The sequence below is a fragment of the Triticum dicoccoides genome, chromosome 7B (assembly GCF_002162155.2).
Source record: "Triticum dicoccoides isolate Atlit2015 ecotype Zavitan chromosome 7B, WEW_v2.0, whole genome shotgun sequence".
NCBI lineage: Eukaryota > Viridiplantae > Streptophyta > Magnoliopsida > Poales > Poaceae > Triticum > Triticum dicoccoides.
Window position 1 is genome coordinate 493,022,269 of NC_041393.1, and position 12,031 is coordinate 493,034,299.

A 12,031-nucleotide genomic window follows, 5' to 3' on the forward strand; every position below is an offset into this window, starting at 1 on the left:
TCGGCTTCAGTTAGTAGAAGTAGCGAAGGAATTGCTCGATTGGGTTCAGTTAACAACCATCGATTGATCGCTTGGGTTTAGTAATGCATAGTCTGCAGTGCAATCGCTCGGGTTCAGTTAGAGCCCAACGCCCCGCTCGGGTCCAGTTAGAGCCAATGCCTCGCACACACGCATGTATGTGTATGAGAGAAACATGTATTGCTCGGCCCCCGACCTCCCGCCGTAACCGGGAACTTCCCGAAATTTTCCTCGCCTTCGCTTCTACCACGAGTTTTTTCCGTCATGGACGGCCCAAAGAATGTCATGCAGCTGCGTCTCCGGCCCGCCCAGGACGAAAAGCCAATTTTCTATCATGATTTTCTGTCATAGAAGTAGGAGCCCACCACATCTATGATGATACCGGGTTTTGTCACAATTATCGTCATAGAAGTGTCATATGTATGACAAAAAAAAATTCGTTCGGCCCAAAATGTCACGGATGTGTCTTTTTTTGTAGTGTACGTTTCAAACTAGCACAACTTTTTGCTTGTTTGTCCAAATTCGATGAAACCAATGCCAAAGTCTTCAGAGCGATCTCATCTATCCAGTAAACCAACTTGACATGTTTTTAAAATTTGAAAATTTGAATTTGTTCATATTTGAATTTGAACATCTTTGTTCAGATCTTCAGTTTCATAGCCCCATTTTAGTTGATTCTTTTTGCAAATCTTAGCTAATCACATGTACCTTCTATTAAGATCTAATCCACATAATTATAATATTGTTAAAATTTGTTTTCTATTTAGATTAGTTTTTTTTGCTTGTTTTTGAGTTTTCTGGATCTTTTCTTCGATTTCTCCTTGCATCTTTTGCTTGAGTGCTTATGTATGCTATTGTTTGTTTATGGTAGATTTTTCGGAGTGCGAAAATTGTTATTACGAATCTCTAGAGTTTTCCGATTGTCAGCAAGGCAAGTTACACTTTGATCATACTTTTCAATACCCAGTTTTTACTATGCATTAGTTAAACCCTCAAAGATTGCATGAGTAGGATCGGGAACATGTGGGTTGGTTATGTATGAGGTAGGAACCTATTACCTTTGATCACCCCAGGAATATACGTTATGCTCATATATTGCTTAGCCATGCTCGTAGACGGGGATTGGTATGTGAGATTCATGAAAGTTACAAGAGATAATAATTTTGGACAACATTAAGGTGGCAACCTTAATACACATTTGGATGGATTGTTTGGGGCACCTGGAGAAACCAGTGCTTGCCCATGGGAATCCCGGAGTACCCGTTTGATTACCCTAGGTCCGCCACCCAGGCTCAAAGGGATCATATGATATTTCATGCCTAGAAACTTCCGTGTGCAGCCACAAGCCATTATGGGCTCTGGCATAGTTGAGTAAGTTGTGTGACCTCTTTCAGTGGTAGACTAGCAGATGTAGGGGAAAGTAGGTGTACCGTTCTACCCAAAGTAAAGAGTTAATGCTTCAGAAAGACTATGTCTCGATCTTCCGATCATGGAGGTGGTCGAGTCTTGTGGAGAAAAGTGTGCAAACCTCTATAGAGTGTACAAACTAATCATGGTTAGTCGTGTCCCTAGTTATGGACAATTTGAGTTTCTGGAAGTGAATATTTTGTTGATCTCATCACTCTTTAATTAATGTATTGGTTTAATTGTTTACACTTGGTAATTTTGGGATTGAGTTGGAGGAACCTTCTCAATGATGGCATAAACATGGTAGTACATAAAATTTATTTCTTTGTTGTAGGGAAAAATTAGCTTTATGCAAAAATAAACTTAGAGCCCCACCAGCCAAAAATGCATGTAGATATAGTTTTTCTTCATTCATTTGCTCTACAGTGTGACTCTGCCAGCATATTCCATGTGCTGACCTACACGGCTGCAACATCTCATGTTGCAAAGTTTTCCGACGAAGAATAAGGTGCGCTAGGTCGTTTTCATGCACTCAGTTATGTCGTGGATTTGATGGACTCGTTTATCTTTGAAGCTTCCGCAGTTATTTAGATGGCTTTCGGCCATATTTTTGTAATAAATACTCTTTAGGAGGACCTCGATGTAATAAGTGTGTGATTAAACTCTGTTATAATTCCTTGAGTACTGTGTGTGTCATCATACCGATCCAGGGATGACACTTAAGCACAGAGACTTTGATCCATTGGGATCGGGTCGCTACATTGCTTCATTACCACATGGTTCTTCATGTATGGGCGCGGCTAGAGCAGAAATTTCATGATCACTTTTATAGCAGCGACAATGAACTTAAATTATCACATCTTACATTGATTAAGCATAAGAATGATGAATCTGTCTCTGATTAAGCTGGAGGATCAAAGTTCGTGTTCCGGGAAGGACATTTGCATGAACTACCAAGCCCATAGAGTTTACCTTGGATGCACCAACTTGGAGCTTAGGAAAGAGCATGGCAGCCCACATCACCTTTGGATGCATTTGCGAGATGTACCACAAGGATCTTGAAGACACTGTCTACCAGATATGTGGACACAGGGATGAGCAATGGGAGATGATTCACACCAGGAAGGATGGATCAATTGCAGCGTACATACATGAGATGGATCAACACATTCGACGATATGAGAAGCAGATGTGTGCAATCATGAAGTAGATCAAGAAGGTGATGGCCAGGAATATCGAGCTAGAAGAGGAACTCAAGCAACCCGCGATGGATATGAAGAGGAAATTGTTGTGCTACTATGGGCTCGACGGGGTGGTCGCAGTCTTCGGCATTATCCAGGGTTTCATTTTCTCCAGTGCTGGTTGTCAGTGTCAAAACCGGCAGATCTTGGGTAGGGGGTCCCGCTGTGCATCTAAGGATCGAAGGTAACAAGGAGGCAGGGGACCCGATGTTTACCTAGGTTCGGGCCCTCTTAATGGAGGTAATACCCTACTTCCTGCTTGATTGACTTTGATCAGTATAGGGATTACAAGAGTTGATCTACCTCGAGATCGTAATGGCTAAACCCTAGATGTCTAGCATGTATGATTGTGATTGTCTCTACGGACTAAACCCTCCGATTTATATACACACCAGAGGGATCTAGGGTTGTACAAAGTCGGTTTACAGAGAAAGGAAGGTACATGATCCGAACGCCAAACTTGCCATCCACGCAAGGGAGAGTTCCATCCGGACACGGGGAAAGGTCTTTAATCTCATATCTTCACGGCCCATTAGTCCGGCCCATATCACATAGCTCGGACGCCCGAGGACCCCTTAGTCTAGGACTCCCTCAGTAGCCCCTGAACCAGGCTTCAATGACGATGTATCCGGCGTGCAGATTGTCTTCGGCATTGCAAGGTGGGTTCCCCTTCCGAATACTCCAAAGCAGCTTTCCGCATAGAAGAGTTGTATCCGGCCCTGCTTAACACGTACAACCCTAAGTTGTAAAAAGCAAAAATACTTAAAATAAGTCACATCCATGGGCTACTTTTTCGGCGAGACGTTATGTTCTGGCCTTATTATTATTCTGAACCATTTTATAACCTTGTTTCGCATTTTGGGGCACGGCTAATGACATGTCTTGTCAAAGCAGAGATCGTGTCCCCTTATCATGGGATTCTCATCAATAGGGGTTTTGGGTAATCCAACCATGTCGTTCATATATCCCCTTGGGAATAGGCGAGATTTAAGGCATATGAGGGGGCGCTTGATATTCGCTACCTCTATAAGAGAACAAAGACCCCTCTATTCACCTCACGCCTTCTTCTTCCTCTGCCTTTCAATCCCCCCAGCTCCAGCGCCCAAGTTCTAAAATTTCCCTCCGCCCCAACTTCTTCAGCAATGGCCAGATCTGGCTTTCAGGGCAAGTAGATGGCCTCCTCCATAACGGAGAAGAATAACCAGGATCTGTGGGAGGCGAGGTACCTGACGGCGGAGATCCAACATAGGCTTCCAACCCTAGGGCAGGTCATCCCCACCCCGGAGCCCGTCGAAAGGGTAGTTTTTATCCCTCACTTCCTCCAAGGACTCGGGTTCGCCCTTCACCCCTTCGTCCGAGGTCTCATGTACTACTACGGGCTAGATTTCCATGATCTGGGCCTGAATTCCTTCCTTCACATCTCGGCGTTTATCGTCGTGTGTGAGGCATTCCTCCGCGTCCCTCCACACTTCGTCTTATGGCTCAAGGTTTTTAATGTGAAGCCGAAGGTGGTTGAAGGCCAACACGCCGAGTGTGGCGGCGCCATGGTGAGCAAGCTCAAACATGTTACCTGGCCCAAAGGGAGATTTGTGGATATTGTCAAGGTGTGGCAGCAGGAGTGGTTCTACATCACTGAACCCCACGACACCAAGTGGGCTGCTGCTCCTGCCTTCAGACTGGACCTCCGATGCGGCTCGCATCCTGGACCAACAAGGGCCTTGATTGGGGGTCCCTTGATGAAGTGTCGACGCTGTAGAAGTGTATCAAGAGCATGATAAAAAAGGACATCACCCTTGCCGATGTGATTCAGGTGATGCTCATCCGCCGAGCTCTCCCTTGCCAACGCCGGCCTCTCAAAATGTGGGAGTTCAATCCGGAGGGGCCATGGACCCTGCAACGCTTCTTCAGAACAACGCACAAAGGGATCTGGAAACTGCTCTTTAAGAAGAAGAAGACATGTCCAAGGACGTTTGACGACACCAGCCTCGACTGCAACAATCCGGCATCCCAAGTAAGTATCATATTTTTCTGAACATTACCTAGCTTGTCAATCTTAGGGAGGGGTCCTGAAAATTGCATCTCCTGAATAGGACAGGATAAAGAAGGCAGAGTGGATTAAGTGTCTGGCCCCGCTCCCTGAAAACCCAGCTGAGCCTCTGTTGATGAAGATGCTGGTCCCGGCGCCTTATCAGGCACCGACAAAGAAGGACAAGAAGAAGAAGACCAATGAGGCCGAAAGTGGCCTCCAGCATGAAGAAACTTCGGGCGCCATGTCCGGAGGAACCAAAGCTCCTTCCTCTTACAAGGAAGACGAAGACGAGGACGAGGAGGAGGAGGAGGATTCTCCAAAGGGAAAAATAGGGCGGCCTCCGTAGATCCGGAGGAGGGGGCATCCAAGAGGGGAAGGGTATCCCTCTCTGATGACTCGGATTCGGGCACTGAGGATGTTCCCAAGCACCGCCCCCAAACCAAGCCCCTTGCCGAATCGTGAGCTCCTTAAAATGTCTTATATACATCTAATCCTTTTATAGACTATAAGAATAATATCAAATCTCATATTCCAGTCCGGCCCGTGACATTCCTCAAGAATTGTCATCATCAAGGGATCTTTCGCCGAAGAAGATGGAGAGCTAGACGCCTCCACGAGCTTCCTCCCCTCCTAGGGCGAACGATCCCGAGGTGTCATCCCAAAGGATTTCTCCGGGATCCGGAGAAGTGCGGGAGGGGACCAATGCGGCACCGGAGGCTGCCAAAAACATGGGGTGTGCCACCCCCATTGAGACCGGCCACGGGGGTCCTGGATCATCCGACCCTCAGCCGAATACTGTTTCAAAGACCAAAACGGTTCCGAAATCGGATCGGCAGCCCCCTCTGCAGGTGGGGGAGACGGTGACCTCTAAAAGTATAGTGGCGCTGAACATGCTGATGGATGCACTGCAAAGTGCATCCGTCTTGGAGGAGCATCGTACCTTAATGGGTATGGTGGTTGAAAAGGTTTAGTCTGCTAAGAGTGGACTGAATGAAGCGTTCACGAGCCTACTAACAGGCTTCAAGGTATGCGATGTAATGCCTTTTAGCCGCTTTTCATAAAAACCCCGCCTATATATAGATAGTAGCCCCTGAGACTCTGTTTGGCCAATGAAGGAGGGCGAACAGAGGGTCTATAGATATCCGCAGAAATAACATACTTATCCTTTTTGATGAAAATCAGGCTTCATTTTTAGCGGCGACCGCTCAGGCCGCCGAAGTTTCCGAACTGAAGCGGAAATTGCAGCTAGTCGACGAGGACAATATCCGGATTAACAAGCGGCCCGATGAGGCACAAGGTATGTTTCAAGTGCTCCATATTCAATTGAATTCGTTTGCAAATGCTAAGTTGAAGCTTACGTGATGCTATATGCATAATTGCAGATGGCGCTGCTGAGGTCGAGACCCTCAGGAGTGACTGATGTCTACTACACAACCTTGTTCTTGTAGACGTTGTTAGGCCTGCAAGTGCACAGGTTTGTAGGACAGTAGAAAATTTCCCTCAAGTGGAAGACCTAAGGTTTATCTATCCGTAGGAGGCGTAGGATGAAGATGGTCTCTCTCAAACAATCCTGCAACCAAATAACAAAGAGTCTCTTGTGTCCCCAACACACCCAATACAATGGTAATTTGTATAGGTGCACTAGTTCAGCGAAGAGATGGTGATACAAGTGCAATATGGATGGTAGATAAAGGTATTTGTAATCTGAAATTATAAAAACAGCAAGGTAGCAAGCGATAAAAGTGAGCGTAAACGGTATTGCAATGATAGGAAACAAGGCTTAGGGTTCATACTTTCAATAGTGCAAGTTCTCTCAACAATAATAACATAGATAGATCATATAACAATCCCTCAACATGCAACAAAGAGTCACTCCAAAGCAACTAATAGCGGAGAACAAACGAAGAGATTATGGTAGGGTATGAAACCACCTCAAAGTTATTCTTTCGGATCAATCTATTCAAGAGTTCGTAATAGAATAACTTAAGACACAAATCAACCAAAACCCTAATGTCACCTAGATACTCCATTCTCACCTCAAGTATCTGTGGGCATGATTATATGATATGCATCACACAATCTCAGATTCATCTATTCAACCAACACAAAGTACTTCAAAGAGTGCCCAAAGTTTCTACCGGAGAGTCAAGAACGTGTGCCAACCCCTATGCATAGGTTCATGGGTGGAACCCGAAAGTGGTCACCAAAACATACATCAAGTGGCACATGATATCCCATTGTCACCATAGATAAGCACGGCAAGACATACATCAAGTGTTCTCATAAAAGACTCAATCCGATAAGATAACTTCAAAGGGAAAACTCAATTCATCACAAGAGAGTAGAGAGGGAGAAACATCATAAGATCCAACTACAATAGCAAAGCTCGGGATACATCAAGATCGTGCCATAGAGGGAACACGAGAGAGAACATGAGAGAGAGAGATCAAACACATAGCTACTGGTACATACCCTCAGCCTCGAGGGTTAACTACTCCCTCCTCGTCATGGAGAGCGCCGGGACGATGAAGATGGCCACCGGTGAAGGATCCCCCCCCCCCCCGGCAGGGTGCCGGGAAGGGCTCCCGAGAGGTTTTTGGTGGCTACAGAGGCTTGCTGCGGCGGAACTCCGATCTATCTTGATATTTGATGTTTTAGGGTACGTAGGCTTATATAGGCGAAAGAAGTCGGTCGGGAGGTGCTTGAGGGGCCCACGAGACAGGGGGGGCGCGCCCCTATCTCCTGGCCTCCTCGAGGATCTTCGGACATAAACTCCAAGTCTCCAGGATGATATCCTTCCCAAAAATAATGCTGCCGAAGGTTTCATTCCATTTGGACTCCGTTTGATATTCCTTTTCTTCGAAATACTGAAACGGCAATATGGGCTGGGCCTCCGGTTAATAGGTTAGTCCCAAAAGTAATATAAAAGTGTATAATAAAGCCCATAATCATTCAAAACAGATAATAAAATAGCATGAATGCTTCATAAATTATAGATACGTTGGAGACGTATCAGCATCCCCAAGCTTAATTCCTACTCGTCCTCGAGTAGGTAAATGATAAAGAAAGAATTTATGAAGTGTGAATGCTAGAGGTGCACAAGTTTGATCAATGATAATTTGAATCACCTTTACTAGCATGATAATATGTCATAACAGTAGTTCATCTCATAAAACTTTTCACGAACTAGTAACAAGCAATTCACATGTTAAAGCATAGACCATAAACTTTCTTGAAAACTAGCAGACTTCATTCTTAGTCATCAAACAATTGCAATTCATCTTACTTTCAGGAAGAGTCTATGTTAGAGCTTTGATTTAGCAAACTTCACATACTCAACTATCATATAGTCTTCTACAATTGCTAACACTCACACAATACTTGTGGTTACGGAGTTTTAATCAGACGCAGAGAAAGATTGGGGCTTGTAATGTTGCCTCCAAACGTATTCACCTTTGGGTGATGTCAACAATAATAGTTCATGCTAACGTACATCCAATTTGATATATATATATATATATATATGTATATATGTATATATATATATATATATATATATATATATATATATATATATATCAGGATCACCCCACCATGAAGTGCTTGCCAAAGGATAAAATGAAAAAGGGAAAGGTGAAGATCACCTTGACTCTTGCATAAAGTAAAAGATAGGCCCTTCGCAGAGGGAAACAGAGGTTGTCATGCACTTTTAGGGTTGGATACAAAAAATATTAATGCGAAAGAACGTCACTTTATATTGCCCCTTGTATATAGACCTTTATTATGAAGTCCGTCGCTTTTATTGCTTCCATAACAAGTTCGTACAAAGCTTATTTTCTCCACACTAGTAAGTCATGCATATTTAGAGAGCAATTTTTATTGCTTGCACCGATGACAACTTACTTGAAGGATCTTACTCAATCCGTAGGTAGGTATGGTGGACTCTCATGGCAAAAACTGGGTTTAAGGATATTTAGAAGCACAAGTAGTATCTCTACTTGGTGCTAGGAATTTTGGCTAGCATGAGGGGGAAAGGCAGGCTCAACATGTTTTAATGATCCATGACAATATACTTTAACTGAGATGCGAGAAAACATAACCCATTATGTTGTATTCCTTGTCCAACATCAACTCTTTAGCATGTCACACTTAATGAGTGCTTACAATTATAAAAGATGTCTATGATAGTATATTTATATGTGAAATCTCTCTTCCTTCAATATTCTTTCATTAATTGTTCAAATGACCAATACAATGCTTGCTAACCGTCAATAAATTTACAACATCTACTTCTTAGATGTGAAGTCATTACTCCCCATGGGATAAGCAAATGAAACATATATAAATTCAGATTTATGACATTCAACTCATTCAACCATTTACTCATAGGATATAAGTGAAGCACACGAGTAAATGACAAACTACTCCAACAAGATATAAGTGAAGATCAATGACTAGCTAAATAATTATGCAACTATGTGAAGACTCTCTCCCATTTAAGAATTTCAGATCTTGGTATTGTATTCAAGCAGCAAGAAAAACAAAATAAAATGACATTGGAAGGATAGCACAACTCATGTGAAGAAGCAAAAACTTAGGCTCAACCGATACTAACCGATGATTGTTGAAGAAGAAAGGTGGGATGCCTACCGGGGCATCCCCAAGCTTAGATGCTTGAGACTTCTTGAAATATTATCTTGGGGTGCCTTGGGCATCCCCAAGCTTGAGCTTTTATGTCTCCTTAATTCCTCTCATATCATGGTTTCTCTTTTTATCAGAAGCTTCATCCACACCAAACTCAACAAGAACTCATGAGATAGGTTAGTATAAACCAATGCAAAACCATATCATCTTCTACTGTAACAAATCACTAACATTATTATTTAACATTGAATACTAAATGTCTCTGCATATTTAATACTCCTATCCTCAAATAGAATCATTAAACAAGCAAACATGTGCAAACAATGCAAACATAACAGCAATCTGCCAAAACAGTACAGTCTGTAAAGAATGCAAAAGCATCAATACTTCCCTGACTCCAAAAATTATGAGAGAAAATTCCCACTGTAATACATTTATCAGATTTCAATAATAAAAAAGATTCAACATTATACCATTCTCTGACTTTTCTAGGGAATTTTTGCAACAGCGGTAAACTTTCTGTTTTCAAACACCAACATGTATACTAGCAAAATAAGCATGGTAAAGGCTATCCTTGACATTTTTATTGAACCTAAAGATGCAAAACATTATTATAACTAATAGCAAGCAAATACTAACAGGAGAAAATGACGCTCCAAGCAAAACACATATCATGTGGCGAATAAAAATATAGTTCCAAGTAAAGTTACTGATGAACGAAGACGAAAGAGGGGATGCCATCCGGGGCATCCCCAAGCTTAGGATCTTGGTTGTACTTGAATATTACCTTGGGGTGCCTTGGGCATCCCCAAGTTTAGGCTCTTTCCACTCCTTATTCCATAGTCCATCGAATCTTCACCCAAAACTTGAAAACTTCAACCACACAAAACTCAACACAAAACCCGTAAGCTCCGTTAGTATAAGAAAATAAAAACCACCACTTAGGTACTGTAATGAACTCATTCTAAATTCATATTGGTGTTAAACCTACTGTATTCCAACTTCTCTATGGTTCATACCCTTACATACTAGCCATAGATTCATCAAAATAAGCAAACAACACAATGAAAACAGAATCTGTCAAAAACAGAATAGTCTGTACTAATCTGTATAAAACGTATACTTCTGGAACCCCAAAATTATGAAATAAATTGGTGGACCTGAGGAATTTGTCTATTAATCATTTTCAAAAAGAATCAACCTAAAATCACTCTCCAGTGAAAAATGGCAGCTATTCTCGTGAGCGCTAAAGTTTCTGTTTTTTACAGCAAGATCATAAAGACTTCACCCAAGTCTTCCCAAAGGCTCTACTTGGCACTTTATTGAAAAAAGAAGCTATAAAACATGATTACTACAGTAGCATAATCATGTGGACACACAAAAACAGTAAGGGTAAATATTGGGTTGTCTCCCAACAAGCACTTTTCTTTAATGCCTTTCTAGTTAGGCATGATGATGACCATGACGCTCACATAAAAGATAAGAATTAAAACATAAAGAGAGCATCATGAAAAATATGACTAGCACATTTAAGTCTAACCCACTTCCTATGCATAGGGATTTTGTGAGCAAACAACTTATGGGAACAATAATCAACTAGCATAGGAAGATAAAACAAGCATAGCTTCAAGAATTTCAACACATAGAGAGGAAACTTGGTATTATTGAAATTCCTACAAGCATATGTTCCTCTCTCATAATAATTTTAGTAGCATCATGAATGAATTCAACAATATAACCAGAACCTAAAGCATTATTTTCATGATCTACAAGCATAGAAAATTTACTACTCTCCACATACACAAATTTATTCTCATCAATAGTAGTGGGAGCAAACTCAACAAAATAATTATCATGTGAGGCATAATCCAATTGAAAACTAAAATCATGATGACAAGTTTCATGGTTATCATTATTCCTAATAGCATACAAGTCATCACAATAATCATCATAGATAGCAACTTTGTTCTCATAATCAATTGAAACCTCTTCCGAAATAGTGGAATCATCACTAAATAAAGTTGACACTCTTCCAAATCCACTTTCATATTCATCATAATAAGATTCAACATCCTCCAAAATAGTGGGATTACTAATTCCTAAAGTTTACACTCTTCCAAACCCACTTTCATCAATATAATCATCATAAATAGGAGGCATGCTTTCATCATAATAAATATTCTCATCAAAACTTGGGGGACAAAAAATATCATCTTCATCAAACATAGCATCCCCAAGCTTGTGGCTTTGCATATCATTAGCATCATGGATATTCAAGGAATTCATAATAACAACATTGCAATCATGCTCATCATTCACATATTTCATGCCAAGCATTCTATGTAATTCTTCTTCTATCACTTGAGCACAATTTCCCTTTTCATCATACTTCACGAAAGATATTAAAAAGACGAAGCGTATGAGACAAACTTAACTCCATTTTTTTGTAGTTTTCTTCTATAAACTAAAATAGTGATAAAACAAGAAATAAAAAGATTCGATTGCAAGATCTAAAGATATACCTTCAAGAACTCACCTCCCCGGCAACGGCGCCAGAAGAGCTTAGTTGACGGGGTGTGAGTGTCGTTTACCTAGCCTCCCCGGCAATGGCGCCAGAAAAGAGCTTGATGTCTACTACACAACCTTCTTCTTGTAGGCGTTGTTGGGCCTGCAAGTGCACAGGTTTGTAGGA